The sequence below is a fragment of the Musa acuminata genome, chromosome BXJ3-8 (assembly GCF_036884655.1).
Source record: "Musa acuminata AAA Group cultivar baxijiao chromosome BXJ3-8, Cavendish_Baxijiao_AAA, whole genome shotgun sequence".
In the NCBI taxonomy this organism is placed as follows: domain Eukaryota; kingdom Viridiplantae; phylum Streptophyta; class Magnoliopsida; order Zingiberales; family Musaceae; genus Musa; species Musa acuminata.
Window position 1 is genome coordinate 30975476 of NC_088356.1, and position 22245 is coordinate 30997720.

Consider the following 22245-nt stretch of genomic DNA (forward strand, 5'->3'; position numbering starts at 1 on the left):
GCGCAAAAAGGAGTGCAACACGAGGACTTCCCAGGGGGTCACCCATCCTAGTACTACTCTCGCCCAAGCACGCTTGACTTCGGAGTTCTGATGGGATCCGGTGCTTTAGTGCTGGTGTGATCGCACTCGCTATGTTTGCGTCGTCCCTCGCCTTTGTGCACGTAGCGGACGGAGTATGGAGCCTCTAAACCTGTCGAACGATCTCGGAGTCGCCATTGTCGGATCTCGGAATCGCCATTACCGGACACGGCAAGCGCGCGCCGAAACCATCGGGACTTTGTCGAACGAACTCGGAATCGCTATTGCGACCCCATTCCGGAAACCTCTCTCCGAGCCCCACGAGACTGACTGCGTAGCGGTCACGGCAAATTCCGAGGCCCAAAACCATCGCCTCGGAGGTCGACGGGAGAGGTTTTGGTCGCTCGGGGCGCAAAAAGGAGTGCAACACGAGGACTTCCCAGGGGGTCACCCATCCTAGTACTACTCTCGCCCAAGCACGCTTGACTTCGGAGTTCTGATGGGATCCGGTGCTTTAGTGCTGGTGTGATCGCACTCGCTATGTTTGCGTCGTCCCTCGCCTTTGTGCACGTAGCGGACGGAGTATGGAGCCTCTAAACCTGTCGAACGATCTCGGAGTCGCCATTGTCGGATCTCGGAATCGCCATTACCGGACACGGCAAGCGCGCGCCGAAACCATCGGGACTTTGTCGAACGAACTCGGAATCGCTATTGCGACCCCATTCCGGAAACCTCTCTCCGAGCCCCACGAGACTGACTGCGTAGCGGTCACGGCAAATTCCGAGGCCCAAAACCATCGCCTCGGAGGTCGACGGGAGAGGTTTTGGTCGCTCGGGGCGCAAAAAGGAGTGCAACACGAGGACTTCCCAGGGGGTCACCCATCCTAGTACTACTCTCGCCCAAGCACGCTTGACTTCGGAGTTCTGATGGGATCCGGTGCTTTAGTGCTGGTGTGATCGCACTCGCTATGTTTGCGTCGTCCCTCGCCTTTGTGCACGTAGCGGACGGAGTATGGAGCCTCTAAACCTGTCGAACGATCTCGGAGTCGCCATTGTCGGATCTCGGAATCGCCATTACCGGACACGGCAAGCGCGCGCCGAAACCATCGGGACTTTGTCGAACGAACTCGGAATCGCTATTGCGACCCCATTCCGGAAACCTCTCTCCGAGCCCCACGAGACTGACTGCGTAGCGGTCACGGCAAATTCCGAGGCCCAAAACCATCGCCTCGGAGGTCGACGGGAGAGGTTTTGGTCGCTCGGGGCGCAAAAAGGAGTGCAACACGAGGACTTCCCAGGGGGTCACCCATCCTAGTACTACTCTCGCCCAAGCACGCTTGACTTCGGAGTTCTGATGGGATCCGGTGCTTTAGTGCTGGTGTGATCGCACTCGCTCTGTTTGCGTCGTCCCTCGCCTTTGTGCACGTAGCGGACGGAGTATGGAGCCTCTAAACCTGTCGAACGATCTCGGAGTCGCCATTGTCGGATCTCGGAATCGCCATTACCGGACACGGCAAGCGCGCGCCGAAACCATCGGGACTTTGTCGAACGAACTCGGAATCGCTATTGCGACCCCATTCCGGAAACCTCTCTCCGAGCCCCACGAGACTGACTGCGTAGCGGTCACGGCAAATTCCGAGGCCCAAAACCATCGCCTCGGAGGTCGACGGGAGAGGTTTTGGTCGCTCGGGGCGCAAAAAGGAGTGCAACACGAGGACTTCCCAGGGGGTCACCCATCCTAGTACTACTCTCGCCCAAGCACGCTTGACTTCGGAGTTCTGATGGGATCCGGTGCTTTAGTGCTGGTGTGATCGCACTCGCTATGTTTGCGTCGTCCCTCGCCTTTGTGCACGTAGCGGACGGAGTATGGAGCCTCTAAACCTGTCGAACGATCTCGGAGTCGCCATTGTCGGATCTCGGAATCGCCATTACCGGACACGGCAAGCGCGCGCCGAAACCATCGGGACTTTGTCGAACGAACTCGGAATCGCTATTGCGACCCCATTCCGGAAACCTCTCTCCGAGCCCCACGAGACTGACTGCGTAGCGGTCACGGCAAATTCCGAGGCCCAAAACCATCGCCTCGGAGGTCGACGGGAGAGGTTTTGGTCGCTCGGGGCGCAAAAAGGAGTGCAACACGAGGACTTCCCAGGGGGTCACCCATCCTAGTACTACTCTCGCCCAAGCACGCTTGACTTCGGAGTTCTGATGGGATCCGGTGCTTTAGTGCTGGTGTGATCGCACTCGCTATGTTTGCGTCGTCCCTCGCCTTTGTGCACGTAGCGGACGGAGTATGGAGCCTCTAAACCTGTCGAACGATCTCGGAGTCGCCATTGTCGGATCTCGGAATCGCCATTACCGGACACGGCAAGCGCGCGCCGAAACCATCGGGACTTTGTCGAACGAACTCGGAATCGCTATTGCGACCCCATTCCGGAAACCTCTCTCCGAGCCCCACGAGACTGACTGCGTAGCGGTCACGGCAAATTCCGAGGCCCAAAACCATCGCCTCGGAGGTCGACGGGAGAGGTTTTGGTCGCTCGGGGCGCAAAAAGGAGTGCAACACGAGGACTTCCCAGGGGGTCACCCATCCTAGTACTACTCTCGCCCAAGCACGCTTGACTTCGGAGTTCTGATGGGATCCGGTGCTTTAGTGCTGGTGTGATCGCACTCGCTCTGTTTGCGTCGTCCCTCGCCTTTGTGCACGTAGCGGACGGAGTATGGAGCCTCTAAACCTGTCGAACGATCTCGGAGTCGCCATTGTCGGATCTCGGAATCGCCATTACCGGACACGGCAAGCGCGCGCCGAAACCATCGGGACTTTGTCGAACGAACTCGGAATCGCTATTGCGACCCCATTCCGGAAACCTCTCTCCGAGCCCCACGAGACTGACTGCGTAGCGGTCACGGCAAATTCCGAGGCCCAAAACCATCGCCTCGGAGGTCGACGGGAGAGGTTTTGGTCGCTCGGGGCGCAAAAAGGAGTGCAACACGAGGACTTCCCAGGGGGTCACCCATCCTAGTACTACTCTCGCCCAAGCACGCTTGACTTCGGAGTTCTGATGGGATCCGGTGCTTTAGTGCTGGTGTGATCGCACTCGCTCTGTTTGCGTCGTCCCTCGCCTTTGTGCACGTAGCGGACGGAGTATGGAGCCTCTAAACCTGTCGAACGATCTCGGAGTCGCCATTGTCGGATCTCGGAATCGCCATTACCGGACACGGCAAGCGCGCGCCGAAACCATCGGGACTTTGTCGAACGAACTCGGAATCGCTATTGCGACCCCATTCCGGAAACCTCTCTCCGAGCCCCACGAGACTGACTGCGTAGCGGTCACGGCAAATTCCGAGGCCCAAAACCATCGCCTCGGAGGTCGACGGGAGAGGTTTTGGTCGCTCGGGGCGCAAAAAGGAGTGCAACACGAGGACTTCCCAGGGGGTCACCCATCCTAGTACTACTCTCGCCCAAGCACGCTTGACTTCGGAGTTCTGATGGGATCCGGTGCTTTAGTGCTGGTGTGATCGCACTCGCTCTGTTTGCGTCGTCCCTCGCCTTTGTGCACGTAGCGGACGGAGTATGGAGCCTCTAAACCTGTCGAACGATCTCGGAGTCGCCATTGTCGGATCTCGGAATCGCCATTACCGGACACGGCAAGCGCGCGCCGAAACCATCGGGACTTTGTCGAACGAACTCGGAATCGCTATTGCGACCCCATTCCGGAAACCTCTCTCCGAGCCCCACGAGACTGACTGCGTAGCGGTCACGGCAAATTCCGAGGCCCAAAACCATCGCCTCGGAGGTCGACGGGAGAGGTTTTGGTCGCTCGGGGCGCAAAAAGGAGTGCAACACGAGGACTTCCCAGGGGGTCACCCATCCTAGTACTACTCTCGCCCAAGCACGCTTGACTTCGGAGTTCTGATGGGATCCGGTGCTTTAGTGCTGGTGTGATCGCACTCGCTCTGTTTGCGTCGTCCCTCGCCTTTGTGCACGTAGCGGACGGAGTATGGAGCCTCTAAACCTGTCGAACGATCTCGGAGTCGCCATTGTCGGATCTCGGAATCGCCATTACCGGACACGGCAAGCGCGCGCCGAAACCATCGGGACTTTGTCGAACGAACTCGGAATCGCTATTGCGACCCCATTCCGGAAACCTCTCTCCGAGCCCCACGAGACTGACTGCGTAGCGGTCACGGCAAATTCCGAGGCCCAAAACCATCGCCTCGGAGGTCGACGGGAGAGGTTTTGGTCGCTCGGGGCGCAAAAAGGAGTGCAACACGAGGACTTCCCAGGGGGTCACCCATCCTAGTACTACTCTCGCCCAAGCACGCTTGACTTCGGAGTTCTGATGGGATCCGGTGCTTTAGTGCTGGTGTGATCGCACTCGCTCTGTTTGCGTCGTCCCTCGCCTTTGTGCACGTAGCGGACGGAGTATGGAGCCTCTAAACCTGTCGAACGATCTCGGAGTCGCCATTGTCGGATCTCGGAATCGCCATTACCGGACACGGCAAGCGCGCGCCGAAACCATCGGGACTTTGTCGAACGAACTCGGAATCGCTATTGCGACCCCATTCCGGAAACCTCTCTCCGAGCCCCACGAGACTGACTGCGTAGCGGTCACGGCAAATTCCGAGGCCCAAAACCATCGCCTCGGAGGTCGACGGGAGAGGTTTTGGTCGCTCGGGGCGCAAAAAGGAGTGCAACACGAGGACTTCCCAAGGGGTCACCCATCCTAGTACTACTCTCGCCCAAGCACGCTTGACTTCGGAGTTCTGATGGGATCCGGTGCTTTAGTGCTGGTGTGATCGCACTCGCTATGTTTGCGTCGTCCCTCGCCTTTGTGCACGTAGCGGACGGAGTATGGAGCCTCTAAACCTGTCGAACGATCTCGGAGTCGCCATTGTCGGATCTCGGAATCGCCATTACCGGACACGGCAAGCGCGCGCCGAAACCATCGGGACTTTGTCGAACGAACTCGGAATCGCTATTGCGACCCCATTCCGGAAACCTCTCTCCGAGCCCCACGAGACTGACTGCGTAGCGGTCACGGCAAATTCCGAGGCCCAAAACCATCGCCTCGGAGGTCGACGGGAGAGGTTTTGGTCGCTCGGGGCGCAAAAAGGAGTGCAACACGAGGACTTCCCAGGGGGTCACCCATCCTAGTACTACTCTCGCCCAAGCACGCTTGACTTCGGAGTTCTGATGGGATCCGGTGCTTTAGTGCTGGTGTGATCGCACTCGCTCTGTTTGCGTCGTCCCTCGCCTTTGTGCACGTAGCGGACGGAGTATGGAGCCTCTAAACCTGTCGAACGATCTCGGAGTCGCCATTGTCGGATCTCGGAATCGCCATTACCGGACACGGCAAGCGCGCGCCGAAACCATCGGGACTTTGTCGAACGAACTCGGAATCGCTATTGCGACCCCATTCCGGAAACCTCTCTCCGAGCCCCACGAGACTGACTGCGTAGCGGTCACGGCAAATTCCGAGGCCCAAAACCATCGCCTCGGAGGTCGACGGGAGAGGTTTTGGTCGCTCGGGGCGCAAAAAGGAGTGCAACACGAGGACTTCCCAGGGGGTCACCCATCCTAGTACTACTCTCGCCCAAGCACGCTTGACTTCGGAGTTCTGATGGGATCCGGTGCTTTAGTGCTGGTGTGATCGCACTCGCTCTGTTTGCGTCGTCCCTCGCCTTTGTGCACGTAGCGGACGGAGTATGGAGCCTCTAAACCTGTCGAACGATCTCGGAGTCGCCATTGTCGGATCTCGGAATCGCCATTACCGGACACGGCAAGCGCGCGCCGAAACCATCGGGACTTTGTCGAACGAACTCGGAATCGCTATTGCGACCCCATTCCGGAAACCTCTCTCCGAGCCCCACGAGACTGACTGCGTAGCGGTCACGGCAAATTCCGAGGCCCAAAACCATCGCCTCGGAGGTCGACGGGAGAGGTTTTGGTCGCTCGGGGCGCAAAAAGGAGTGCAACACGAGGACTTCCCAGGGGGTCACCCATCCTAGTACTACTCTCGCCCAAGCACGCTTGACTTCGGAGTTCTGATGGGATCCGGTGCTTTAGTGCTGGTGTGATCGCACTCGCTCTGTTTGCGTCGTCCCTCGCCTTTGTGCACGTAGCGGACGGAGTATGGAGCCTCTAAACCTGTCGAACGATCTCGGAGTCGCCATTGTCGGATCTCGGAATCGCCATTACCGGACACGGCAAGCGCGCGCCGAAACCATCGGGACTTTGTCGAACGAACTCGGAATCGCTATTGCGACCCCATTCCGGAAACCTCTCTCCGAGCCCCACGAGACTGACTGCGTAGCGGTCACGGCAAATTCCGAGGCCCAAAACCATCGCCTCGGAGGTCGACGGGAGAGGTTTTGGTCGCTCGGGGCGCAAAAAGGAGTGCAACACGAGGACTTCCCAGGGGGTCACCCATCCTAGTACTACTCTCGCCCAAGCACGCTTGACTTCGGAGTTCTGATGGGATCCGGTGCTTTAGTGCTGGTGTGATCGCACTCGCTCTGTTTGCGTCGTCCCTCGCCTTTGTGCACGTAGCGGACGGAGTATGGAGCCTCTAAACCTGTCGAACGATCTCGGAGTCGCCATTGTCGGATCTCGGAATCGCCATTACCGGACACGGCAAGCGCGCGCCGAAACCATCGGGACTTTGTCGAACGAACTCGGAATCGCTATTGCGACCCCATTCCGGAAACCTCTCTCCGAGCCCCACGAGACTGACTGCGTAGCGGTCACGGCAAATTCCGAGGCCCAAAACCATCGCCTCGGAGGTCGACGGGAGAGGTTTTGGTCGCTCGGGGCGCAAAAAGGAGTGCAACACGAGGACTTCCCAGGGGGTCACCCATCCTAGTACTACTCTCGCCCAAGCACGCTTGACTTCGGAGTTCTGATGGGATCCGGTGCTTTAGTGCTGGTGTGATCGCACTCGCTCTGTTTGCGTCGTCCCTCGCCTTTGTGCACGTAGCGGACGGAGTATGGAGCCTCTAAACCTGTCGAACGATCTCGGAGTCGCCATTGTCGGATCTCGGAATCGCCATTACCGGACACGGCAAGCGCGCGCCGAAACCATCGGGACTTTGTCGAACGAACTCGGAATCGCTATTGCGACCCCATTCCGGAAACCTCTCTCCGAGCCCCACGAGACTGACTGCGTAGCGGTCACGGCAAATTCCGAGGCCCAAAACCATCGCCTCGGAGGTCGACGGGAGAGGTTTTGGTCGCTCGGGGCGCAAAAAGGAGTGCAACACGAGGACTTCCCAGGGGGTCACCCATCCTAGTACTACTCTCGCCCAAGCACGCTTGACTTCGGAGTTCTGATGGGATCCGGTGCTTTAGTGCTGGTGTGATCGCACTCGCTCTGTTTGCGTCGTCCCTCGCCTTTGTGCACGTAGCGGACGGAGTATGGAGCCTCTAAACCTGTCGAACGATCTCGGAGTCGCCATTGTCGGATCTCGGAATCGCCATTACCGGACACGGCAAGCGCGCGCCGAAACCATCGGGACTTTGTCGAACGAACTCGGAATCGCTATTGCGACCCCATTCCGGAAACCTCTCTCCGAGCCCCACGAGACTGACTGCGTAGCGGTCACGGCAAATTCCGAGGCCCAAAACCATCGCCTCGGAGGTCGACGGGAGAGGTTTTGGTCGCTCGGGGCGCAAAAAGGAGTGCAACACGAGGACTTCCCAGGGGGTCACCCATCCTAGTACTACTCTCGCCCAAGCACGCTTGACTTCGGAGTTCTGATGGGATCCGGTGCTTTAGTGCTGGTGTGATCGCACTCGCTCTGTTTGCGTCGTCCCTCGCCTTTGTGCACGTAGCGGACGGAGTATGGAGCCTCTAAACCTGTCGAACGATCTCGGAGTCGCCATTGTCGGATCTCGGAATCGCCATTACCGGACACGGCAAGCGCGCGCCGAAACCATCGGGACTTTGTCGAACGAACTCGGAATCGCTATTGCGACCCCATTCCGGAAACCTCTCTCCGAGCCCCACGAGACTGACTGCGTAGCGGTCACGGCAAATTCCGAGGCCCAAAACCATCGCCTCGGAGGTCGACGGGAGAGGTTTTGGTCGCTCGGGGCGCAAAAAGGAGTGCAACACGAGGACTTCCCAGGGGGTCACCCATCCTAGTACTACTCTCGCCCAAGCACGCTTGACTTCGGAGTTCTGATGGGATCCGGTGCTTTAGTGCTGGTGTGATCGCACTCGCTCTGTTTGCGTCGTCCCTCGCCTTTGTGCACGTAGCGGACGGAGTATGGAGCCTCTAAACCTGTCGAACGATCTCGGAGTCGCCATTGTCGGATCTCGGAATCGCCATTACCGGACACGGCAAGCGCGCGCCGAAACCATCGGGACTTTGTCGAACGAACTCGGAATCGCTATTGCGACCCCATTCCGGAAACCTCTCTCCGAGCCCCACGAGACTGACTGCGTAGCGGTCACGGCAAATTCCGAGGCCCAAAACCATCGCCTCGGAGGTCGACGGGAGAGGTTTTGGTCGCTCGGGGCGCAAAAAGGAGTGCAACACGAGGACTTCCCAGGGGGTCACCCATCCTAGTACTACTCTCGCCCAAGCACGCTTGACTTCGGAGTTCTGATGGGATCCGGTGCTTTAGTGCTGGTGTGATCGCACTCGCTCTGTTTGCGTCGTCCCTCGCCTTTGTGCACGTAGCGGACGGAGTATGGAGCCTCTAAACCTGTCGAACGATCTCGGAGTCGCCATTGTCGGATCTCGGAATCGCCATTACCGGACACGGCAAGCGCGCGCCGAAACCATCGGGACTTTGTCGAACGAACTCGGAATCGCTATTGCGACCCCATTCCGGAAACCTCTCTCCGAGCCCCACGAGACTGACTGCGTAGCGGTCACGGCAAATTCCGAGGCCCAAAACCATCGCCTCGGAGGTCGACGGGAGAGGTTTTGGTCGCTCGGGGCGCAAAAAGGAGTGCAACACGAGGACTTCCCAGGGGGTCACCCATCCTAGTACTACTCTCGCCCAAGCACGCTTGACTTCGGAGTTCTGATGGGATCCGGTGCTTTAGTGCTGGTGTGATCGCACTCGCTATGTTTGCGTCGTCCCTCGCCTTTGTGCACGTAGCGGACGGAGTATGGAGCCTCTAAACCTGTCGAACGATCTCGGAGTCGCCATTGTCGGATCTCGGAATCGCCATTACCGGACACGGCAAGCGCGCGCCGAAACCATCGGGACTTTGTCGAACGAACTCGGAATCGCTATTGCGACCCCATTCCGGAAACCTCTCTCCGAGCCCCACGAGACTGACTGCGTAGCGGTCACGGCAAATTCCGAGGCCCAAAACCATCGCCTCGGAGGTCGACGGGAGAGGTTTTGGTCGCTCGGGGCGCAAAAAGGAGTGCAACACGAGGACTTCCCAGGGGGTCACCCATCCTAGTACTACTCTCGCCCAAGCACGCTTGACTTCGGAGTTCTGATGGGATCCGGTGCTTTAGTGCTGGTGTGATCGCACTCGCTATGTTTGCGTCGTCCCTCGCCTTTGTGCACGTAGCGGACGGAGTATGGAGCCTCTAAACCTGTCGAACGATCTCGGAGTCGCCATTGTCGGATCTCGGAATCGCCATTACCGGACACGGCAAGCGCGCGCCGAAACCATCGGGACTTTGTCGAACGAACTCGGAATCGCTATTGCGACCCCATTCCGGAAACCTCTCTCCGAGCCCCACGAGACTGACTGCGTAGTGGTCACGGCAAATTCCGAGGCCCAAAACCATCGCCTCGGAGGTCGACGGGAGAGGTTTTGGTCGCTCGGGGCGCAAAAAGGAGTGCAACACGAGGACTTCCCAGGGGGTCACCCATCCTAGTACTACTCTCGCCCAAGCACGCTTGACTTCGGAGTTCTGATGGGATCCGGTGCTTTAGTGCTGGTGTGATCGCACTCGCTATGTTTGCGTCGTCCCTCGCCTTTGTGCACGTAGCGGACGGAGTATGGAGCCTCTAAACCTGTCGAACGATCTCGGAGTCGCCATTGTCGGATCTCGGAATCGCCATTACCGGACACGGCAAGCGCGCGCCGAAACCATCGGGACTTTGTCGAACGAACTCGGAATCGCTATTGCGACCCCATTCCGGAAACCTCTCTCCGAGCCCCACGAGACTGACTGCGTAGCGGTCACGGCAAATTCCGAGGCCCAAAACCATCGCCTCGGAGGTCGACGGGAGAGGTTTTGGTCGCTCGGGGCGCAAAAAGGAGTGCAACACGAGGACTTCCCAGGGGGTCACCCATCCTAGTACTACTCTCGCCCAAGCACGCTTGACTTCGGAGTTCTGATGGGATCCGTGGTAGAACCCTTGCAGATTCTAAACTTGGGGTTGATCTCTTTAGGGGATCGGCCTCCTTGGAACTCTATAGGGGTTCCTCCCTCCAAGTTGCTGCTCAAAGGCTGCAGAAAAGATTCATCTATTGCTTATGAAAAGAGAAGGAATACATGGCTATTTATAGGGCTTCTAAACCCTAACTCCTAATAGGACTCCTACTTAAGACTCTTACTTCTAACCAACTCCTAATAGGACTCCTACTCAAGACTCCTATTCCCTTACAACTCCTAATTCTTCTCTAAGAAAAAACCTCCTACATGATTGCCCCTCACAATTAGGACTCTCCTAGCTAGAGTCCTAACAGAATGTCCCTCTCAATTAGGACTCTCCTAGCTAGAGTCCTAACATTTTTACATGAATGTCCCTCTCAATTAGGACTCTCCAAGCTAGAGTCCTAACAGACCCGCCCTCTTCAAATCAGCCTTGTCCTCGAGGCTGATGATTCATGAATTCTGGGAATTTGATCTTCAAGTCGTCATAGTTCTCCCAAGTGGCATCTTCTTTTGGTAGGTTCGCCCACTGTATTAGCACTTCATTAGTGGGTCGTCGTCGTCGAGTCACGATCCGTCGATTAATAATGGCACTTGGCTGGGTCTGGAGTTCTCTTTGGGTAGTCATATTTGGTGGGTGGCTTTGGGCTGTCTCCAAGCACCTGTTTAAAACTTCCGGTTGGCAGTTGGTTTGTGGGTGATATGTCGTACTCCTTTTCAATTTAGTACCCTGCATATAGAATAACTTTGTCCAAAATCTTCTATTGAAGATGCAAGTAGAATTTGTCACAAGCACAATGCGTCCCTTATAGTGTAATTCTTTTGAGTCCCAATTGTAATGAGCCATGGGGCTTGGTGCTTCCTCCAATTTTTTTATAATCTTACTAGTATCTGAATCTTCTTGCCATTCCATCTGAATATCCTCAAGGAAGTCGCTGGTCGGAAGTGAAACGGTCGAAACTTCAACTTGCTCGGGTAGCTGCGAAAGCGCATCTGCAAGAACATTCTCTTTCCCCTTTTTGTAAGTTATTTCAAAATCAAATCCAAGAAGTTTTGTTACCCATTTTTGCTGCTCGGGGGAAGATATCTTCTGTTCCAAGAGATATTTTAGGCTTTTATGGTCGGTCTTGATTTGAAAGTATCGCCTGATCAAGTACAATCTCCACCTCGTTGCTGCGCGCACAATGGCGAGCATCTCCTTATCATATGTTGACATATTTTGATCGGAGGGAGATAATGTCTTGCTAGTGTATGCGAGTGGTCGACCATCTTGCATGAGAATGGCTCCAATTCTGACTCCAGATGTGTCGGCCTCAATAATGAAGGGTCGGTTGAAATCTGGTAGTGTTAGCACCGGCGTCGTCGTCATGGCTGCCTTAAGTTTGTCGAAGGCAGCGGAGGCTCTGTCCAACCATTGGAAGATATTTTTTTCTAGTAAGGAAGTAAGTGGTGCACTGATCTTTCCATAGTTTTTCACGAACTTGCGGTAGTAGCCTGTTAAACCCAGAAAGCCATGTAGCAATTTTATGTTTCTCGAGGTCGGCCAGTTTTGCATTGCTCCAATTTTGAAGGGGTCCACTGCCACACCTTCCTCTGATATGATATGCCCAAGATATTCCACCTTTTGTTGAAGAAAGCAAAAATTTGTGGTTGTTGTGTGTTCAAAAGGTGGTTTTCCGTATGTCTTCTTTGCATGCTCGTATTTGATGATACCCGGATCAAAGGTCCAGCTTTGTAAAGATTTGTGCTCCCTTTCATCTAGCAATTCATCTACTATTGGAATAAAGTATTTGTCCTTGATTATGCCATTGAGAGCAAGGTAATCAACACATATTCGCCTTGTTCCGTCATTCTTGCATACAAGTAGCACCGGCGAAGAGTAGAGGTTGGAACTTGGCCGAATAACTCCTGTTTCGAGCATCTCTTTTATAATCCTTTCTATTTCATCCTTCTGGAGATGTGGATACTGATATGGCTGAGCATTTGCTGAAGATTTGCCTGGAAGAATCATTATACAATGATCATGCCGACAGGTAAGAGGTAGGTTGCGCGGTTCGTCAAATATATTTGAAAATTCAGCAAGCAAAGGAAGTAGATTTGGATCTTCAAATTCTGTTAGCTCTCCCTTAGTTTGCTGCTCAAGTTGTACCAAAAAGCCGCTGCATGCTTTATGCAAAACATTCTCCATTTGTTGTGTGCAAATCGTTGTTATGTCGCCCCCACGTTTCCCGTGCAATGTCACCTGTTTCTCCTTACTGTAAAATTTCATAATTAGTTTCATAAAATTCCAGGAAATATCACCTAATGTCGTCAACCATTTAATTCTGAGCATGGCCTCATGATTATTAAGAGGGAGAGGGAAGAAATCTGTAATTATCTCTTGGTCCTGCAGCAATAGTTTCTCCTGTAAGCGCCTATGATCACAATTCAAAATCCGTCCGTCGGTGACCTTAACATCAAACCTGCAGCGATTCTCGATAGGTAATGATATCCGAACAGCAAGCTTACTATTTAGGAAGTTAGTAGTACTGCCCGTGTCGATGAGAACAGTGATTGGTTGTTGTTTGAGAAGGCCTCCAATTTTCATCGTTTGCGGGTTTGAGTAGCTAGCTAGTGTATGTACCGTAACTTTGGTCGGTTGTGGCTCTTCTTCTGCATCTTCTTCTTCATATTCAAAGCTCTCTTTTGGATGTTCAATGACCTCTTCTTCTATCGGTTCAATCATAAGAAGTCCTCCTTTACTGCAGCGATGCTCACGGCTCCACGACTCGTCACAATGCCAACATAACCCCTTCGCATATCGCTCCCGAAGCTCTTCTCCTGTTAACCTCTTTGGTGCAGGGACTTGGTCGACAGTAGGGGGGGGTGAGGGCTTCAATATTACTGGTTGAGGAGTGACCCTAGTCCTCCGAGCTTCATGGTTCAATTGCTCCTCTTGATGTCGTGCGAAAGAGATGGCTGCCATAAGCGTATACGGTTGTCGCGCTTTAACTTCTCCTCGGATCTCCGGCTTCAAGCCCTCAATGAAGGTCCTCAATAGCTGTTTTTGAGACCAATCATGATTTTGATTAGATAACCTTTCAAACCTGGTTTGGTACTCCTGAATGGTGGAGGTTTGTCGGATCTTTGCTAGTTGTTCGTCAATATTCTCGTAATTGGTTGGTCTGAAGCGAATCAGCAGTTCTTCTTTGAATTGTCGCCATGAAAGGACTCCATAAGTATATTCAAACCAATCAAACCATTGAATAGCATCCCCTTCAAGATGTATAGCTGCAATTTTCACCATAGATACATCCGCGGTTTTGTGGTACCGAAAATATCGCTCCGCGTGCGAAATCCAACCAATCGGGTCTCCTTCTTCCCATCTAGGGAAGTCCACTCTCATGCATGGATAGTTGGGGTTGGTCATAGAGCTTCCCCTCTCTTGGAAGTCATATCTTTGGGGTTGGTGTGATTGGGCAAAGCTCTCTCCTTGATGTGATTTCTTCGGGCTTAGTGGTCGGCCCAATCTGAGTTCGGTAAAGAGCATCCGAATCTTATCCTCCATTCGCGCCTCCAAGGCTTCGAATTTAGCATTGATTACCTCCTTAGATGCCATAATATATGCCTCCAAATCTATGATGTTAAGATCTCTCTTTTGTTGTTAGGTTAAAGGCATGTATAGGTTGAGAGAAGTGATGGTTAAAAGGGTTGGTGGATTGGTGGATGTAGGCTACGATTTAGGCTTGTTTTGTGGCAGTTTTGGGTGCAGTTTGAGGGTGTGGTTTAGTAGAGTTTTAGGGCTGTGGTTGAAAGTTTTGGATCTGTGGTAGATGGTAGCAAAGGTTTGACAGAAATCTGTGGAAGTTGCAGCAAGTATGTGCTGTCTTGTAAGAGTAGAATTGTCGTCGAAGAAACAACGGTTTCTCGACGTAATTTCCACCAAAAACTTGAGAGAATTGAGGAGGGAATTGATAGCAAAATCACAGTTTATATGACAGCAAGGATATCTAATTTAATCAAGAAAATTTCGGCAGTATAACAGCAAGGAAATTGGTGCAAGTTGCAATTGCAGAATTATTGTCGAAAAATTTCAGCGGGTTACGATGAAAATTTGCAGCAACATAAAATCGTTTTTAGAGATGAATTTCTTAATAGATCAATCTTAGATGGATGCCAAGATGATCTATGAAGTGTATAAGAAATTTCATTCAAAAAAGATTGCAAATAGATGGGTTAAGGCAACGATATGCAGCTGAAATTTTCTGCAGCATAGATTTTCAAATGCAGCAGATTGGACATAAAAGATCAGTAGTTTATATTGAGAATTTTTCGATGAAACCAAAGGGAAATCTACTGTTAGGAAATGTCAAAGATGTCATAAAAATTTCGTAGAAATTTGGATAGAAAAAGCACAGTAGCAAGATCAAACAGATGGTGCTATGCGGCTTGAATTCTGCAATTCAAGTGCAGCAGATTGGACATAAAAGATCAGTAGTTTATATTGAGAATTTTTTGATGAAACCAAAGGGAAATCCACTGTTAAGAAGTGTCAAAGATGTCATAAAAATTTCGTAGAAATTTGGATAGAAAAAGCACAGTAGCAAGATCAAAAAGATGGTGCTATGCGGCTGGAATTCTGCAATGTATCTTTCGTCGTAGAGATGAAAACTTTGTGACGAAAAGTTTATGCAGCAATATAGGAACGATTTTTTTTTTTTTTGGATTTTTGAATAAGGATAACTAAATTGCAGCAGCAGTAAGGTAGGAAACCAGAACCTGTTGCAATTCACGGGGAGATCAAAGGATGATCCGTGGTGGTGGAGATGATGACGGAATTCGGTGACGATCTTTTAAGCAATTGTGGGAATTGCTTTGGATGGTTGTAGAGGGTTGATGGATGGCTGTGGAAGGGCAGCGAGACGCCAAGAACGCTGCTCTGATACCAGGTGGTAGAACCCTTGCAGATTCTAAACTTGGGGTTGATCTCTTTAGGGGATCGGCCTCCTTGGAACTCTATAGGGGTTCCTCCCTCCAAGTTGCTGCTCAAAGGCTGCAGAAAAGATTCATCTATTGCTTATGAAAAGAGAAGGAATACATGGCTATTTATAGGGCTTCTAAACCCTAACTCCGAATAGGACTCCTACTTAAGACTCTTACTTCTAACCAACTCCTAATAGGACTCCTACTCAAGACTCCTATTCCCTTACAACTCCTAATTCTTCTCTAAGAAAAAACCTCCTACATGATTGCCCCTCACAATTAGGACTCTCCTAGCTAGAGTCCTAACAGAATGTCCCTCTCAATTAGGACTCTCCTAGCTAGAGTCCTAACATTTTTACATGAATGTCCCTCTCAATTAGGACTCTCCAAGCTAGAGTCCTAACAATCCGGTGCTTTAGTGCTGGTGTGATCGCACTCGCTATGTTTGCGTCGTCCCTCGCCTTTGTGCACGTAGCGGACGGAGTATGGAGCCTCTAAACCTGTCGAACGATCTCGGAGTCGCCATTGTCGGATCTCGGAATCGCCATTACCGGACACGGCAAGCGTGCGCCGAAACCATCGGGACTTTGTCGAACGAACTCGGAATCGCTATTGCGACCCCATTCCGGAAACCTCTCTCCGAGCCCCACGAGACTGACTGCGTAGCGGTCACGGCAAATTCCGAGGCCCAAAACCATCGCCTCGGAGGTCGACGGGAGAGGTTTTGGTCGCTCGGGGCGCAAAAAGGAGTGCAACACGAGGACTTCCCAGGGGGTCACCCATCCTAGTACTACTCTCGCCCAAGCACGCTTGACTTCGGAGTTCTGATGGGATCCGGTGCTTTAGTGCTGGTGTGATCGCACTCGCTATGTTTGCGTCGTCCCTCGCCTTTGTGCACGTAGCGGACGGAGTATGGAGCCTCTAAACCTGTCGAACGATCTCGGAGTCGCCATTGTCGGATCTCGGAATCGCCATTACCGGACACGGCAAGCGCGCGCCGAAACCATCGGGACTTTGTCGAACGAACTCGGAATCGCTATTGCGACCCCATTCCGGAAACCTCTCTCCGAGCCCCACGAGACTGACTGCGTAGCGGTCACGGCAAATTCCGAGGCCCAAAACCATCGCCTCGGAGGTCGACGGGAGAGGTTTTGGTCGCTCGGGGCGCAAAAAGGAGTGCAACACGAGGACTTCCCAGGGGGTCACCCATCCTAGTACTACTCTCGCCCAAGCACGCTTGACTTCGGAGTTCTGATGGGATCCGGTGCTTTAGTGCTGGTGTGATCGCACTCGCTATGTTTGCGTCGTCCCTCGCCTTTGTGCACGTAGCGGACGGAGTATGGAGCCTCTAAACCTGTCGAACGATCTCGGAGTCGCCATTGTCGGATCTCGGAATCGCCATTACCGGACACGGCAAGCGCGCGCCGAAACCATCGGGACTTTGTCGAACGAACTCGGAATCGCTATTGCGACCCCATTCCGGAAACCTCTCTCCGAGCCCCACGAGACTGACTGCGTAGCGGTCACGGCAAATTCCGAGGCCCAAAACCATCGCCTCGGAGGTCGACGGGAGAGGTTTTGGTCGCTCGGGGCGCAAAAAGGAGTGCAACACGAGGACTTCCCAGGGGGTCACCCATCCTAGTACTACTCTCGCCCAAGCACGCTTGACTTCGGAGTTCTGATGGGATCCGGTGCTTTAGTGCTGGTGTGATCGCACTCGCTATGTTTGCGTCGTCCCTCGCCTTTGTGCACGTAGCGGACGGAGTATGGAGCCTCTAAACCTGTCGAACGATCTCGGAGTCGCCATTGTCGGATCTCGGAATCGCCATTACCGGACACGGCAAGCGCGCGCCGAAACCATCGGGACTTTGTCGAACGAACTCGGAATCGCTATTGCGACCCCATTCCGGAAACCTCTCTCCGAGCCCCACGAGACTGACTGCGTAGCGGTCACGGCAAATTCCGAGGCCCAAAACCATCGCCTCGGAGGTCGACGGGAGAGGTTTTGGTCGCTCGGGGCGCAAAAAGGAGTGCAACACGAGGACTTCCCAGGGGGTCACCCATCCTAGTACTACTCTCGCCCAAGCACGCTTGACTTCGGAGTTCTGATGGGATCCGGTGCTTTAGTGCTGGTGTGATCGCACTCGCTATGTTTGCGTCGTCCCTCGCCTTTGTGCACGTAGCGGACGGAGTATGGAGCCTCTAAACCTGTCGAACGATCTCGGAGTCGCCATTGTCGGATCTCGGAATCGCCATTACCGGACACGGCAAGCGCGCGCCGAAACCATCGGGACTTTGTCGAACGAACTCGGAATCGCTATTGCGACCCCATTCCGGAAACCTCTCTCCGAGCCCCACGAGACTGACTGCGTAGCGGTCACGGCAAATTCCGAGGCCCAAAACCATCGCCTCGGAGGTCGACGGGAGAGGTTTTGGTCGCTCGGGGCGCAAAAAGGAGTGCAACACGAGGACTTCCCAGGGGGTCACCCATCCTAGTACTACTCTCGCCCAAGCACGCTTGACTTCGGAGTTCTGATGGGATCCGGTGCTTTAGTGCTGGTGTGATCGCACTCGCTATGTTTGCGTCGTCCCTCGCCTTTGTGCACGTAGCGGACGGAGTATGGAGCCTCTAAACCTGTCGAACGATCTCGGAGTCGCCATTGTCGGATCTCGGAATCGCCATTACCGGACACGGCAAGCGCGCGCCGAAACCATCGGGACTTTGTCGAACGAACTCGGAATCGCTATTGCGACCCCATTCCGGAAACCTCTCTCCGAGCCCCACGAGACTGACTGCGTAGCGGTCACGGCAAATTCCGAGGCCCAAAACCATCGCCTCGGAGGTCGACGGGAGAGGTTTTGGTCGCTCGGGGCGCAAAAAGGAGTGCAACACGAGGACTTCCCAGGGGGTCACCCATCCTAGTACTACTCTCGCCCAAGCACGCTTGACTTCGGAGTTCTGATGGGATCCGGTGCTTTAGTGCTGGTGTGATCGCACTCGCTATGTTTGCGTCGTCCCTCGCCTTTGTGCACGTAGCGGACGGAGTATGGAGCCTCTAAACCTGTCGAACGATCTCGGAGTCGCCATTGTCGGATCTCGGAATCGCCATTACCGGACACGGCAAGCGCGCGCCGAAACCATCGGGACTTTGTCGAACGAACTCGGAATCGCTATTGCGACCCCATTCCGGAAACCTCTCTCCGAGCCCCACGAGACTGACTGCGTAGCGGTCACGGCAAATTCCGAGGCCCAAAACCATCGCCTCGGAGGTCGACGGGAGAGGTTTTGGTCGCTCGGGGCGCAAAAAGGAGTGCAACACGAGGACTTCCCAGGGGGTCACCCATCCTAGTACTACTCTCGCCCAAGCACGCTTGACTTCGGAGTTCTGATGGGATCCGGTGCTTTAGTGCTGGTGTGATCGCACTCGCTATGTTTGCGTCGTCCCTCGCCTTTGTGCACGTAGCGGACGGAGTATGGAGCCTCTAAACCTGTCGAACGATCTCGGAGTCGCCATTGTCGGATCTCGGAATCGCCATTACCGGACACGGCAAGCGCGCGCCGAAACCATCGGGACTTTGTCGAACGAACTCGGAATCGCTATTGCGACCCCATTCCGGAAACCTCTCTCCGAGCCCCACGAGACTGACTGCGTAGCGGTCACGGCAAATTCCGAGGCCCAAAACCATCGCCTCGGAGGTCGACGGGAGAGGTTTTGGTCGCTCGGGGCGCAAAAAGGAGTGCAACACGAGGACTTCCCAGGGGGTCACCCATCCTAGTACTACTCTCGCCCAAGCACGCTTGACTTCGGAGTTCTGATGGGATCCGGTGCTTTAGTGCTGGTGTGATCGCACTCGCTATGTTTGCGTCGTCCCTCGCCTTTGTGCACGTAGCGGACGGAGTATGGAGCCTCTAAACCTGTCGAACGATCTCGGAGTCGCCATTGTCGGATCTCGGAATCGCCATTACCGGACACGGCAAGCGCGCGCCGAAACCATCGGGACTTTGTCGAACGAACTCGGAATCGCTATTGCGACCCCATTCCGGAAACCTCTCTCCGAGCCCCACGAGACTGACTGCGTAGCGGTCACGGCAAATTCCGAGGCCCAAAACCATCGCCTCGGAGGTCGACGGGAGAGGTTTTGGTCGCTCGGGGCGCAAAAAGGAGTGCAACACGAGGACTTCCCAGGGGGTCACCCATCCTAGTACTACTCTCGCCCAAGCACGCTTGACTTCGGAGTTCTGATGGGATCCGGTGCTTTAGTGCTGGTGTGATCGCACTCGCTATGTTTGCGTCGTCCCTCGCCTTTGTGCACGTAGCGGACGGAGTATGGAGCCTCTAAACCTGTCGAACGATCTCGGAGTCGCCATTGTCGGATCTCGGAATCGCCATTACCGGACACGGCAAGCGCGCGCCGAAACCATCGGGACTTTGTCGAACGAACTCGGAATCGCTATTGCGACCCCATTCCGGAAACCTCTCTCCGAGCCCCACGAGACTGACTGCGTAGCGGTCACGGCAAATTCCGAGGCCCAAAACCATCGCCTCGGAGGTCGACGGGAGAGGTTTTGGTCGCTCGGGGCGCAAAAAGGAGTGCAACACGAGGACTTCCCAGGGGGTCACCCATCCTAGTACTACTCTCGCCCAAGCACGCTTGACTTCGGAGTTCTGATGGGATCCGGTGCTTTAGTGCTGGTGTGATCGCACTCGCTATGTTTGCGTCGTCCCTCGCCTTTGTGCACGTAGCGGACGGAGTATGGAGCCTCTAAACCTGTCGAACGATCTCGGAGTCGCCATTGTCGGATCTCGGAATCGCCATTACCGGACACGGCAAGCGCGCGCCGAAACCATCGGGACTTTGTCGAACGAACTCGGAATCGCTATTGCGACCCCATTCCGGAAACCTCTCTCCGAGCCCCACGAGACTGACTGCGTAGCGGTCACGGCAAATTCCGAGGCCCAAAACCATCGCCTCGGAGGTCGACGGGAGAGGTTTTGGTCGCTCGGGGCGCAAAAAGGAGTGCAACACGAGGACTTCCCAGGGGGTCACCCATCCTAGTACTACTCTCGCCCAAGCACGCTTGACTTCGGAGTTCTGATGGGATCCGGTGCTTTAGTGCTGGTGTGATCGCACTCGCTATGTTTGCGTCGTCCCTCGCCTTTGTGCACGTAGCGGACGGAGTATGGAGCCTCTAAACCTGTCGAACGATCTCGGAGTCGCCATTGTCGGATCTCGGAATCGCCATTACCGGACACGGCAAGCGCGCGCCGAAACCATCGGGACTTTGTCGAACGAACTCGGAATCGCTATTGCGACCCCATTCCGGAAACCTCTCTCCGAGCCCCACGAGACTGACTGCGTAGCGGTCACGGCAAATTCCGAGGCCCAAAACCATCGCCTCGGAGGTCGACGGGAGAGGTTTTGGTCGCTCGGGGCGCAAAAAGGAGTGCAACACGAGGACTTCCCAGGGGGTCACCCATCCTAGTACTACTCTCGCCCAAGCACGCTTGACTTCGGAGTTCTGATGGGATCCGGTGCTTTAGTGCTGGTGTGATCGCACTCGCTATGTTTGCGTCGTCCCTCGCCTTTGTGCACGTAGCGGACGGAGTATGGAGCCTCTAAACCTGTCGAACGATCTCGGAGTCGCCATTGTCGGATCTCGGAATCGCCATTACCGGACACGGCAAGCGCGCGCCGAAACCATCGGGACTTTGTCGAACGAACTCGGAATCGCTATTGCGACCCCATTCCGGAAACCTCTCTCCGAGCCCCACGAGACTGACTGCGTAGCGGTCACGGCAAATTCCGAGGCCCAAAACCATCGCCTCGGAGGTCGACGGGAGAGGTTTTGGTCGCTCGGGGCGCAAAAAGGAGTGCAACACGAGGACTTCCCAGGGGGTCACCCATCCTAGTACTACTCTCGCCCAAGCACGCTTGACTTCGGAGTTCTGATGGGATCCGGTGCTTTAGTGCTGGTGTGATCGCACTCGCTATGTTTGCGTCGTCCCTCGCCTTTGTGCACGTAGCGGACGGAGTATGGAGCCTCTAAACCTGTCGAACGATCTCGGAGTCGCCATTGTCGGATCTCGGAATCGCCATTACCGGACACGGCAAGCGCGCGCCGAAACCATCGGGACTTTGTCGAACGAACTCGGAATCGCTATTGCGACCCCATTCCGGAAACCTCTCTCCGAGCCCCACGAGACTGACTGCGTAGCGGTCACGGCAAATTCCGAGGCCCAAAACCATCGCCTCGGAGGTCGACGGGAGAGGTTTTGGTCGCTCGGGGCGCAAAAAGGAGTGCAACACGAGGACTTCCCAGGGGGTCACCCATCCTAGTACTACTCTCGCCCAAGCACGCTTGACTTCGGAGTTCTGATGGGATCCGGTGCTTTAGTGCTGGTGTGATCGCACTCGCTATGTTTGCGTCGTCCCTCGCCTTTGTGCACGTAGCGGACGGAGTATGGAGCCTCTAAACCTGTCGAACGATCTCGGAGTCGCCATTGTCGGATCTCGGAATCGCCATTACCGGACACGGCAAGCGCGCGCCGAAACCATCGGGACTTTGTCGAACGAACTCGGAATCGCTATTGCGACCCCATTCCGGAAACCTCTCTCCGAGCCCCACGAGACTGACTGCGTAGCGGTCACGGCAAATTCCGAGGCCCAAAACCATCGCCTCGGAGGTCGACGGGAGAGGTTTTGGTCGCTCGGGGCGCAAAAAGGAGTGCAACACGAGGACTTCCCAGGGGGTCACCCATCCTAGTACTACTCTCGCCCAAGCACGCTTGACTTCGGAGTTCTGATGGGATCCGGTGCTTTAGTGCTGGTGTGATCGCACTCGCTATGTTTGCGTCGTCCCTCGCCTTTGTGCACGTAGCGGACGGAGTATGGAGCCTCTAAACCT

At 54.6% G+C, this 22245-nt stretch overlaps 39 non-coding genes and 1 pseudogene across 39 annotated transcripts; all 40 read right to left on the bottom strand.

Moving 5' to 3' along the window:
• Window positions 1-9: 9 nt before the first annotated feature.
• On the bottom strand, window positions 10-128 carry LOC135646773 (5S ribosomal RNA). Its single transcript, XR_010499528.1, has one exon. It is a non-coding gene; the product is annotated as a 5S ribosomal RNA (ribosomal RNA).
• A 308-nt stretch (window positions 129-436) lies between these two features.
• LOC135646774 (5S ribosomal RNA) lies at window positions 437-555 on the bottom strand. The gene has a single exon (XR_010499529.1). It is a non-coding gene; the product is annotated as a 5S ribosomal RNA (ribosomal RNA).
• Window positions 556-863: 308 nt separating this feature from the next.
• LOC135646775 (5S ribosomal RNA) lies at window positions 864-982 on the bottom strand. The gene has a single exon (XR_010499530.1). It is a non-coding gene; the product is annotated as a 5S ribosomal RNA (ribosomal RNA).
• Window positions 983-1290: 308 nt separating this feature from the next.
• Window positions 1291-1409, bottom strand: LOC135646776 (5S ribosomal RNA). Its single transcript, XR_010499531.1, has one exon. It is a non-coding gene; the product is annotated as a 5S ribosomal RNA (ribosomal RNA).
• Window positions 1410-1717: 308 nt separating this feature from the next.
• LOC135646777 (5S ribosomal RNA) lies at window positions 1718-1836 on the bottom strand. The gene has a single exon (XR_010499532.1). It is a non-coding gene; the product is annotated as a 5S ribosomal RNA (ribosomal RNA).
• A 308-nt stretch (window positions 1837-2144) lies between these two features.
• On the bottom strand, window positions 2145-2263 carry LOC135646778 (5S ribosomal RNA). Its single transcript, XR_010499534.1, has one exon. It is a non-coding gene; the product is annotated as a 5S ribosomal RNA (ribosomal RNA).
• A 308-nt stretch (window positions 2264-2571) lies between these two features.
• LOC135646779 (5S ribosomal RNA) lies at window positions 2572-2690 on the bottom strand. The gene has a single exon (XR_010499535.1). It is a non-coding gene; the product is annotated as a 5S ribosomal RNA (ribosomal RNA).
• Window positions 2691-2998: 308 nt separating this feature from the next.
• Window positions 2999-3117, bottom strand: LOC135646780 (5S ribosomal RNA). Its single transcript, XR_010499536.1, has one exon. It is a non-coding gene; the product is annotated as a 5S ribosomal RNA (ribosomal RNA).
• A 308-nt stretch (window positions 3118-3425) lies between these two features.
• On the bottom strand, window positions 3426-3544 carry LOC135646781 (5S ribosomal RNA). The gene has a single exon (XR_010499537.1). It is a non-coding gene; the product is annotated as a 5S ribosomal RNA (ribosomal RNA).
• A 308-nt stretch (window positions 3545-3852) lies between these two features.
• Window positions 3853-3971, bottom strand: LOC135646783 (5S ribosomal RNA). Its single transcript, XR_010499540.1, has one exon. It is a non-coding gene; the product is annotated as a 5S ribosomal RNA (ribosomal RNA).
• A 308-nt stretch (window positions 3972-4279) lies between these two features.
• Window positions 4280-4398, bottom strand: LOC135646784 (5S ribosomal RNA). The gene has a single exon (XR_010499541.1). It is a non-coding gene; the product is annotated as a 5S ribosomal RNA (ribosomal RNA).
• A 308-nt stretch (window positions 4399-4706) lies between these two features.
• On the bottom strand, window positions 4707-4825 carry LOC135647072 (5S ribosomal RNA). Its single transcript, XR_010499816.1, has one exon. It is a non-coding gene; the product is annotated as a 5S ribosomal RNA (ribosomal RNA).
• A 308-nt stretch (window positions 4826-5133) lies between these two features.
• LOC135646785 (5S ribosomal RNA) lies at window positions 5134-5252 on the bottom strand. Its single transcript, XR_010499542.1, has one exon. It is a non-coding gene; the product is annotated as a 5S ribosomal RNA (ribosomal RNA).
• Window positions 5253-5560: 308 nt separating this feature from the next.
• Window positions 5561-5679, bottom strand: LOC135646786 (5S ribosomal RNA). The gene has a single exon (XR_010499543.1). It is a non-coding gene; the product is annotated as a 5S ribosomal RNA (ribosomal RNA).
• Window positions 5680-5987: 308 nt separating this feature from the next.
• On the bottom strand, window positions 5988-6106 carry LOC135646787 (5S ribosomal RNA). The gene has a single exon (XR_010499544.1). It is a non-coding gene; the product is annotated as a 5S ribosomal RNA (ribosomal RNA).
• Window positions 6107-6414: 308 nt separating this feature from the next.
• LOC135646789 (5S ribosomal RNA) lies at window positions 6415-6533 on the bottom strand. The gene has a single exon (XR_010499547.1). It is a non-coding gene; the product is annotated as a 5S ribosomal RNA (ribosomal RNA).
• Window positions 6534-6841: 308 nt separating this feature from the next.
• LOC135646790 (5S ribosomal RNA) lies at window positions 6842-6960 on the bottom strand. Its single transcript, XR_010499548.1, has one exon. It is a non-coding gene; the product is annotated as a 5S ribosomal RNA (ribosomal RNA).
• Window positions 6961-7268: 308 nt separating this feature from the next.
• LOC135646791 (5S ribosomal RNA) lies at window positions 7269-7387 on the bottom strand. Its single transcript, XR_010499549.1, has one exon. It is a non-coding gene; the product is annotated as a 5S ribosomal RNA (ribosomal RNA).
• Window positions 7388-7695: 308 nt separating this feature from the next.
• LOC135646792 (5S ribosomal RNA) lies at window positions 7696-7814 on the bottom strand. The gene has a single exon (XR_010499550.1). It is a non-coding gene; the product is annotated as a 5S ribosomal RNA (ribosomal RNA).
• Window positions 7815-8122: 308 nt separating this feature from the next.
• On the bottom strand, window positions 8123-8241 carry LOC135646794 (5S ribosomal RNA). Its single transcript, XR_010499551.1, has one exon. It is a non-coding gene; the product is annotated as a 5S ribosomal RNA (ribosomal RNA).
• A 308-nt stretch (window positions 8242-8549) lies between these two features.
• Window positions 8550-8668, bottom strand: LOC135646796 (5S ribosomal RNA). Its single transcript, XR_010499553.1, has one exon. It is a non-coding gene; the product is annotated as a 5S ribosomal RNA (ribosomal RNA).
• Window positions 8669-8976: 308 nt separating this feature from the next.
• Window positions 8977-9095, bottom strand: LOC135646797 (5S ribosomal RNA). Its single transcript, XR_010499554.1, has one exon. It is a non-coding gene; the product is annotated as a 5S ribosomal RNA (ribosomal RNA).
• A 308-nt stretch (window positions 9096-9403) lies between these two features.
• Window positions 9404-9522, bottom strand: LOC135646798 (5S ribosomal RNA). The gene has a single exon (XR_010499555.1). It is a non-coding gene; the product is annotated as a 5S ribosomal RNA (ribosomal RNA).
• Window positions 9523-9830: 308 nt separating this feature from the next.
• Window positions 9831-9949, bottom strand: LOC135646799 (5S ribosomal RNA). The gene has a single exon (XR_010499556.1). It is a non-coding gene; the product is annotated as a 5S ribosomal RNA (ribosomal RNA).
• A 308-nt stretch (window positions 9950-10257) lies between these two features.
• On the bottom strand, window positions 10258-10376 carry LOC135647789 (5S ribosomal RNA; annotated as a pseudogene).
• Window positions 10377-16084: 5708 nt separating this feature from the next.
• Window positions 16085-16203, bottom strand: LOC135646800 (5S ribosomal RNA). The gene has a single exon (XR_010499557.1). It is a non-coding gene; the product is annotated as a 5S ribosomal RNA (ribosomal RNA).
• A 308-nt stretch (window positions 16204-16511) lies between these two features.
• Window positions 16512-16630, bottom strand: LOC135646801 (5S ribosomal RNA). The gene has a single exon (XR_010499558.1). It is a non-coding gene; the product is annotated as a 5S ribosomal RNA (ribosomal RNA).
• Window positions 16631-16938: 308 nt separating this feature from the next.
• LOC135646802 (5S ribosomal RNA) lies at window positions 16939-17057 on the bottom strand. Its single transcript, XR_010499559.1, has one exon. It is a non-coding gene; the product is annotated as a 5S ribosomal RNA (ribosomal RNA).
• A 308-nt stretch (window positions 17058-17365) lies between these two features.
• On the bottom strand, window positions 17366-17484 carry LOC135646803 (5S ribosomal RNA). The gene has a single exon (XR_010499560.1). It is a non-coding gene; the product is annotated as a 5S ribosomal RNA (ribosomal RNA).
• Window positions 17485-17792: 308 nt separating this feature from the next.
• LOC135646804 (5S ribosomal RNA) lies at window positions 17793-17911 on the bottom strand. Its single transcript, XR_010499561.1, has one exon. It is a non-coding gene; the product is annotated as a 5S ribosomal RNA (ribosomal RNA).
• Window positions 17912-18219: 308 nt separating this feature from the next.
• Window positions 18220-18338, bottom strand: LOC135646805 (5S ribosomal RNA). The gene has a single exon (XR_010499562.1). It is a non-coding gene; the product is annotated as a 5S ribosomal RNA (ribosomal RNA).
• Window positions 18339-18646: 308 nt separating this feature from the next.
• Window positions 18647-18765, bottom strand: LOC135646807 (5S ribosomal RNA). The gene has a single exon (XR_010499564.1). It is a non-coding gene; the product is annotated as a 5S ribosomal RNA (ribosomal RNA).
• A 308-nt stretch (window positions 18766-19073) lies between these two features.
• Window positions 19074-19192, bottom strand: LOC135646808 (5S ribosomal RNA). Its single transcript, XR_010499565.1, has one exon. It is a non-coding gene; the product is annotated as a 5S ribosomal RNA (ribosomal RNA).
• Window positions 19193-19500: 308 nt separating this feature from the next.
• On the bottom strand, window positions 19501-19619 carry LOC135646810 (5S ribosomal RNA). Its single transcript, XR_010499566.1, has one exon. It is a non-coding gene; the product is annotated as a 5S ribosomal RNA (ribosomal RNA).
• A 308-nt stretch (window positions 19620-19927) lies between these two features.
• On the bottom strand, window positions 19928-20046 carry LOC135646811 (5S ribosomal RNA). The gene has a single exon (XR_010499567.1). It is a non-coding gene; the product is annotated as a 5S ribosomal RNA (ribosomal RNA).
• Window positions 20047-20354: 308 nt separating this feature from the next.
• On the bottom strand, window positions 20355-20473 carry LOC135646812 (5S ribosomal RNA). The gene has a single exon (XR_010499568.1). It is a non-coding gene; the product is annotated as a 5S ribosomal RNA (ribosomal RNA).
• A 308-nt stretch (window positions 20474-20781) lies between these two features.
• LOC135646813 (5S ribosomal RNA) lies at window positions 20782-20900 on the bottom strand. The gene has a single exon (XR_010499569.1). It is a non-coding gene; the product is annotated as a 5S ribosomal RNA (ribosomal RNA).
• A 308-nt stretch (window positions 20901-21208) lies between these two features.
• LOC135646814 (5S ribosomal RNA) lies at window positions 21209-21327 on the bottom strand. Its single transcript, XR_010499570.1, has one exon. It is a non-coding gene; the product is annotated as a 5S ribosomal RNA (ribosomal RNA).
• A 308-nt stretch (window positions 21328-21635) lies between these two features.
• Window positions 21636-21754, bottom strand: LOC135646815 (5S ribosomal RNA). The gene has a single exon (XR_010499572.1). It is a non-coding gene; the product is annotated as a 5S ribosomal RNA (ribosomal RNA).
• Window positions 21755-22062: 308 nt separating this feature from the next.
• LOC135646816 (5S ribosomal RNA) lies at window positions 22063-22181 on the bottom strand. Its single transcript, XR_010499573.1, has one exon. It is a non-coding gene; the product is annotated as a 5S ribosomal RNA (ribosomal RNA).
• Window positions 22182-22245: the final 64 nt, after the last annotated feature.